General features: G+C 39.6%; 1 pseudogene; it reads left to right on the forward strand.

Moving 5' to 3' along the window:
* The first annotated feature begins 2,667 nt into the window (after positions 1-2,667).
* Positions 2,668-5,491, forward strand: LOC102866169 (annotated as a pseudogene).
* The last annotated feature ends 2,475 nt before the right edge of the window (positions 5,492-7,966 follow it).

Genomic DNA, 7,966 nt, shown 5'->3' on the forward strand with positions numbered 1-7,966 from the left:
GCAGCCCTGGACATGATCACCAGTCTATGCCAAGAAACTTGGAAGACAGTTACCTGGAGAACTGACTGGGAGAAAGACATATTTATTCTCATTCCTAATAAAGGTGACTTAACAGAATATGGAAATTATTGGACAATAACATTCATATCACATGCAAACAAAATATTACTGAAGGTCATCCTCAAATGACTAAACCGGAACATTGACAGAGAACTGTCAGAAGTTCAGGATGGATTTAGAAGAAATTGTGGCACCATGTATATCACTGCCAATGTCAGATGGATCTTGACTGAAAGCAGAGAATACCAGAAGACTGTCTATTTGTGCTTTATTGACTATGCAAAAGCGTTTGACTGTAGGGATCATAACAAACTATGGCTAACATTGAACAGAATGGGGATTCTAGAACACTTAATTATGCTTATATGAAACTGATAGTTAGGCCCAGAAGCTGTTGTTGGAACAGAACAAGGGAACATGGCATGGTTTAAAATCAGGAAAGGTGTGCATGACAGCTATGTCCTTTCTCCATACCTGTTTAAGAGGTATGCTGAGCAAATGCTTGGAGAAGCTGGGCTTTATAAAGAAGAGTGTGACTTCAGGATTGGAATGCTTTCCAGATAGAAATATGCAAAGTAAGCAGATTATTATTAAGGGATTGGACAATTTCATCATCCCTTTGGCCCTTGAGAAGAAACAGTGACAGAAAATGGGGTTCTCACTACCATCAGGAAAGAAGATAAAGAGAGAGTACAGTACATCCTTTGGGCCAGAGATTCTTGTGTTGGACTGAGTGAAACCAAGATTGAGACACAACAGCAGTACTAGTAGCAGCAGAGACGATGAAAACAGAGCCCAGAGACTCAGGGCTGAAAGTCAGGAGGTCTGCCTGTAATCACACCTATTCTGAGTTAAGAATTGTGTCTTACCTGTTACTTTGGTAATAAGCACCTAATCCTGAGGTGAGTTCTCTCTGACCATTACAATGAACTAGTAACATAATAATGGAGTTGTAAGACCCATGAGGATGACCATTAAAATGAATGGCAGAAGGGTGTGAGAGTGTGGGTGCATGTCTGACATCATAGGAATAGGCTTTGTGTTATTTTTAAATTTTTTATTATTATTATTATTTGTGTGTGTGTGTGTGTGTGTGTGTACAGTCAAATCAGATTTGACTTGTACAGGAGGAGATTGTTCCTCCTTCTCCAGCAAAGCATCTGGTGGATTCGAACCAAGCACCTCTGGGATTGCAGTGCAGCTTCTTGCCACTAGGCCACCAGAGCTTGCCTATTTTTAATTTTTTTTTAAAAAGTTTTAAATCCTTTTTAAATTCTTTTCTTTTTTTAAATGTCAATGGATGGTTACTAATCATATTAATTTTTCATTTATTCATATATACTGCATTTTATACCATTAATTAAAATTAAAGAATGTAATTAACTTAATAAATGTCTGATCGACTCCTTATTGTGTATCATCTTTCCATTCAGCAAACTTATAGATCCTTTAATAATTGAGTGTGGAATACAAAATATGAATGTAGGAAAACTGGAAACTATAAAAAATGAAATGGAAAAGGTGAAGGCCAGCATTCTAGGCATTAGTGAACTGAGATGGATTGGCACTGGCCTCTTTGAAACAAACAATTATATAATATACTATGCCAGGAATGAAAAACTGAGGAAGAATGGTGTTGTGTTCATAGTTAAAAAGATAATTTCAAGATCTATCCTGAAGTATGATGCTGTGAGTGATAGGATACAATCCATGTACATACAAGGAAGACCAGTAAATACAACTATTATTAAAATATATGCATCAATAACAAAAGCTAAAGAGGAGGAAATTGAGGATTTCTGCTAACTTTTGCAGTCCAAAATTGACAAAACACATAATCAATATGCATTAATAATTATTAGTGACTTGAAGCAATGAAAAAGAAATGACAGTTGGAAAGTATAGACTTGGAAATAAAAATGGGCCTGAATTTGTACACCAATGTTCATAGCAGTATTATTCATCATTACAAGAACATGGTAACAGCCCAAATGTCCAACCACAAACGAATGGGCTGAAAAAGTATGGTATATTCACATAACGGAATACTATGCAGCATGCAGGAGCAATAACTTTGTAAATTATTACCTAACTTGGGAGGGATGGGAGACCATTATGCTGAGTAAACTAACTCAGTCCCACAAGAATAAATATTATATAAAACCGTTATTGTAGAATGAGTATAAGGATCTAAGGGGGTGGGGGAAAGGCTGGAGACGGAGGAGATTGTTCCTCCTTCTCCAGCAAAGCATCTGGTGGATTCGAACCAAGCACCTCTGGGATTGTGCAGGGGGAAGAGGGGGTTAATCATTGGGTTGTACAATTTGATGGGGGGGTGAGTGAAATGGAAAGAATTTGTTCGAATTCGTATTTGAATTTTATAAATAAACTAGTAGAGGGGAAAAAAGAAATGAGGCTGGAGATCAAATGATTCAATTCTGGTGTTAGTTCCTGTTAGGCCCGGGGCAGGGGAGTAGATTGAAGACTCTTGAAAATGCCGGGTAGTTTAGGGCAAGGGAGGGTGTGAGGGAGACGTGAGGAGGCAGCGAGGAGAGACCCACGGCAGGCCTGAAGAAGAGCGGCGGCCGAGCCCGCCCTCCCTGCACCATGCTTATAGAAGATGTAGATGCCCTCAAGTCCTGGCTGGCCAAGTTACTGGAGCCGATATGTGATGCTGACCCTTCAGCCTTAGCCAACTATGTTGTAGCACTGGTCAAGAAGGACAAACCTGAGAAAGAATTGAAAGCCTTTTGTGCAGATCAGCTTGATGTCTTTTTACAAAAAAAAACTTCGGGTTTTGTGGATAAACTCTTTGAAAGTCTGTACACTAAGAACTACCTCCCACCTTTGGAACCAGTTAAACATGAGCCAAAGCCTCCAGTACAAGAAAAAGAAGAAATTAAAGAAGAGGTATTTCAGGAGCCATTAGAAGAAGAACGAGATGGCAGAAAAAAGAAATATCCTAGTCCCCAGAAGACTCGTTCAGAATCTAGTGAACGAAGGACACGTGAGAAAAAAAGAGAAGATGGCAAGTGGAGAGACTATGACCGGTACTACGAGCGAAGTGAATTATACCGAGAGAAATATGACTGGAGAGGGGGCAGGAGTAAGAGCCGGAGTAAGAGCCGAGGCTTAAGTCGTAGTCGAAGCCGAAGTAGAGGGCGCAGCAAAGACCGAAATCCAAATAGGAATGTTGCAGAACACAGGGAAAGATCAAAGTTTAAAAGTGAACGAAATGACTTGGAGAGTTCCTATGTGCCTGTGTCAGCGCCCCCTCCGAACTCTTCTGACCAGTATTCCTCTGGCACACAGTCTATTCCCAGCACTGTTACTGTGATTGCACCTGCTCACCACTCTGAAAACACAACTGAGAGTTGGTCTAATTACTATAACAATCACAGCTCTTCCAATTCTTTTGGTCGAAACCCACCACCAAAGAGACGATGCAGAGATTATGATGAAAGAGGATTTTGTGTACTTGGAGACCTTTGCCAGTTTGATCATGGAAATGATCCCTTGGTTGTTGATGAAGTTGCTCTACCAAGCATGATTCCTTTTCCACCTCCTCCTCCTGGGCTTCCTCCTCCACCACCTCCTGGAATCTTAATGCCTCCCATGCCAGGCCCGGGCCCAGGCCCAGGTCCTGGTCCTGGCCACAATATGAGACTTCCTGTTCCCCAAGGACATGGTCAGCCTCCACCTTCTGTTGTGCTTCCCATACCAAGACCGCCCATAACACAGTCAAACTTGATAAACAACCGTGACCAGCCTGGGACAAGTGCAGTGCCCAATCTTGCACCAGTGGGCACAAGACTACCTCCTCCTTTACCCCAGAACCTCCTTTATAAAGTATCAGAACCTGCTAACATTGTTATCCAGACTGAACCACCAGTCCCCGTCTCAATTAATAGCAACATCACCAGAGTTGTTCTTGAACCAGATAGCAGAAAAAGAGCTGTGAGTGGTTTGGAAGGACCACTTTCAAAAAAAACCTTGGCTGGGAAAGCAGGGGAATAACAATCAGAATAAAACAGGATTCTTGCGAAAGAATCAGTATACAAACACCAAATTAGAAGTTAAGAAAATTCCTCAGGAATTGAACAACATTACTAAGCTCAATGAGCATTTCAGCAAGTTTGGAACTATTATTAACATCCAGGTTGCTTTTAAGGGTGATCCAGAAGCAGCCCTCATTGAGTATTTCACCAATGAGGAGGCCAGGAAAGCCATTTCCAGCACAGAAGCAGTTCTAAATAATAGATTCTTTCGAGTCTTATGGCATAGAGAAAACAACGAGCAGCCAACACTGCCATCCCCAACACTACTGCTCCTTCAGCAGCAGCTGTCCCAGCAGTGTCATCCCCTACCACAGCATCTTCAGCAGCAGCAGGTTTTGGTGACCCAGTCTCCTCCTTCAACAGTTCATGGACCCGTCCAGAAGATAATTAACAAGCCGCAGACATCAGGTGCATATGTCCTTAATAAAGTTCCTGTTAAACATCGTCTTGGGCATACTAGTGGTAACCAGAGTGATACAGCACACTTGTTGAATCAGTCTGGTGGTACTGGAGAGGATTGTCAGATGTTTTCAGCACCAAGCCATCAAAAGATTTACAGCTCCTCGAACTTAAAGACACCTTCAAAACTTTGTTCAAGCTCTAAAGCTCATGATGTCCAAGAAGTTCTCAAAAAGAAGCAGGAAGCAATGAAGCTTCAGCAAGATATGAGGAAAAAGAAGCAAGAAATGTTAGAGAAACAAATAGAGTGTCAAAAGATGTTAATATCTAAGCTAGAAAAAAACAAAAACATGAAACCAGAAGAGAGAGCAAATATAATGAAGACTTTTAAAGAGCTTGGAGAAAAGATCTCACATTTGAAAGATGAATTAAAAACATACTCTGCAGTCTCTACACCATCTAAAGTGAAGACGAAGACAGAGGCCCAAAAGGAGCTATTAGATACTGAATTGGATCTCCACAAGAGGCTGTCATCAGGGGAGGACACAACAGAGTTACGGAAAAAACTTAGTCAGTTACAAGTGGAGGCTGCGCGGTTAGGTATCTTACCTGTGGGTCGAGGGAAGACCATGTCCTTTCAAGGTCGAGGAAGAGGTCGAGGTCGTGGGGGGAGAGGAAGAGGATCACTGAATCACATGGTAGTGGACCATCGCCCCAAAGCACTAGCAGTAGGAGCATTCAATGAGGAGGAAAACGATGAACTACTCCAGCATTTCTCAGCTGCAAATCAAGGGTCAAAATTCAAAGACCGTTGACTCCAAATATCATGGCACAAGCCTAAGGTACCATCTATATCCACTGAGACTGAGGAAGAAGAAGTCAAGGAGGAGGAAACCGAAACCTCAGATTTATTTTTGCCTGATGATGATGATGAAGATGAGGATGAATATGAGTCTCGTTCATGGCGAAGATGAAATCTGATGCGAGCTGTATAATTTTTAGGAATATTGTTTAGAAGAACAACTTTTTAAAATTATTTAAAGACGTCAATGAGCCAAAAAAATTTTTTTTATTTTTCTTTTCAACTAAGTAGTTTAAGGACAGCAAGTTTACTATTTAAACACATCTCATAACTGTACATGATATTAAAGCACCAAAGGCCTAGTGACTTATACACATTTGTGAAGATCCACAGGAACGACATGGATAATCTCTAGAGCCTTATTTCCACACCACTTGTTTTTTGTTACTGGTGTTGGATTATGATGTACATGACAGGGTGTTCAGAAATTTTATTTTGGGTATGATCTGCTGATAAAATGTCATTAAATGTCAAAAAAAAAAGGATTCAATTCTGTATGTTCAATGATTCATTCATTACAAGTACCTCTTTTAAAAAACACAGATGATAAAAAAAAAACCCACAGATGATGGTTTTAAATATGGATCTCACCTGATGGACTGCTTAGGAATCAGACTGACTACATCTGTAGAAAGAAACATTGTTGTTGTTAGGGGAGCTAAATAATAGTCAAAACCAAGTGATGGTGCCAACTATGGAAGAGACCATCAATTATTCATGTGCAAGTTCAAAATGAAGCTGAAGAAAATGAAAATAAACCCACAAGAACCAAAATATGGCCTTTAATCTGTCCCACACGAACTTACCAAATACCTTAACAGTTTTGAAGCACTGAACACCAATGAGGTCTGGTGGGGTGACATCACAGATATCATCCATTAAAAGAGTAAAAGATTATTACAAAGACAAAGAGAAGAAAGAAAAGCACAAAATGGATGTTAGAAGAGACTATGAAAATTACACTAGACTATCAAAAAGTCAAAACAAAGGGAAGAGATGACAAAATAAAAGAGATGAACAGAGATTTCAAAGGGTAGCTTGAGAAGGTAAAGTATTATAACAGAATATGCAAAGAGCTGAAGTTCTAGAATAAAAAGGGAAGAACTCACTCAGAATTTCTCAAGCTAAAAAAACTAAAATTCAAGCCTCAAGTTGCAATACTTAGAAATGCTATGGGCAAAATCTTGAACGATCCAGGAAACATCAAAAGAAGATGGAAGGAATACACAGAATCACTGTACCAAAAAAAGAATTAGCTGTTACTGAAATATTTCAGGAAGTGCCATATGATCAAGAGTCAATGGTTATGAAGGGAGAAATTCAAGCTGCACTTCAGGTATTGGCAATAAAATAAGGCTCCAGGAATGAATAGGATGCCAACTGACTTGTTTCAAATGACAGATGCTGAAAGAACTGAAAAAAAAAAAATCAAGCCTCAAGTTGCAATACTGAGAAATGCTATAGGCAAAATTTTGAATGATAACAGGGAACCATCAAAAGACAATGGGGGAAAATGCACAGAATCACTGCCAAAAATAATTAGTTGACGATGAAATACAAGTGTCATATGAACAAGAGCCAATAGTTATGAAAGAAATTGAAGCTGCACTGAAGGCATTGAAAAAAAAAAAGGAACCAGGAATCAATGGGATATCACTTGACATGTTTCATTTAATAAATACAGCCCTGTTATGTGTTCACCAGTCTAAGGCCAGGTGCTTGGATCAACTGACTTGAAGACATGCATGTTTTTTCCCATTCCCCAAAAAAATGATTTAACAGAATGTGGAAATTATCAAACAATATCATTAATATCACATGTAAGCAAAATATTGCTAAAGATTATGCAAAAATAGCTAGAATAGTATATTGACAGAGAACTGCCAGAAGTTCAGACTGGATTTAGAAGCGACCATGGCACCAGGGTTATCTCTGCTAATGTTAGATGGAACCTGATTGAAAACAGAGAATATCAGAAGAAAGTTTATTTGTGTTTCATTGACTATACAAAGGCATTTCACTGTGGGGGTCATAACAAACTGTGGCTAATACTGGGAAGAATAGCAATCCCAGAACTTAATTGCACTCATATAAAATCTATACCTCCATCAAGAGACTGTTGTGTGAACAGGGCAAGGCAACACCGCATGATTGAAAATCAGGAAAGATGTGTGTCAGGATTATATCCTTTCTCCTTATCTATATAATCTGCATGCTGAACACATCATTTGAGAAGCTAGACTCTATGAAGAAAAAATGTGACATCAGGATTGGAGGAAGACTCACCAACTGCCTGTGTTACTCAGATGGCACAACCTTGTTGCTGAAAGTGAGGAGAACTTGAAATGCTTGCTGCAGAAATGTACTTATTACATTTTAACATCAAGAATACAGAAGTCCTCACCACTGGACCAAAAAGCAACATCATGATAGATGGGGGAAAAATATCGAAATTGCCAACAGTTTCATCTTACTTGGATCCACAATCAATATGCTTCATTCCACCAGTCAGGCTATCTGGAGATGTATAGCACTGTAAAGGACCACTATCTCTAAATTGTTGAGGGGCAATAATGTCACTTTTAAG

The sequence above is a fragment of the Elephantulus edwardii genome, unplaced genomic scaffold (assembly GCF_000299155.1).
Source record: "Elephantulus edwardii isolate Elephantulus edwardi_28Jun2011 unplaced genomic scaffold, EleEdw1.0 scaffold00044, whole genome shotgun sequence".
Classification (NCBI taxonomy): Eukaryota; Metazoa; Chordata; class Mammalia; order Macroscelidea; family Macroscelididae; genus Elephantulus; species Elephantulus edwardii.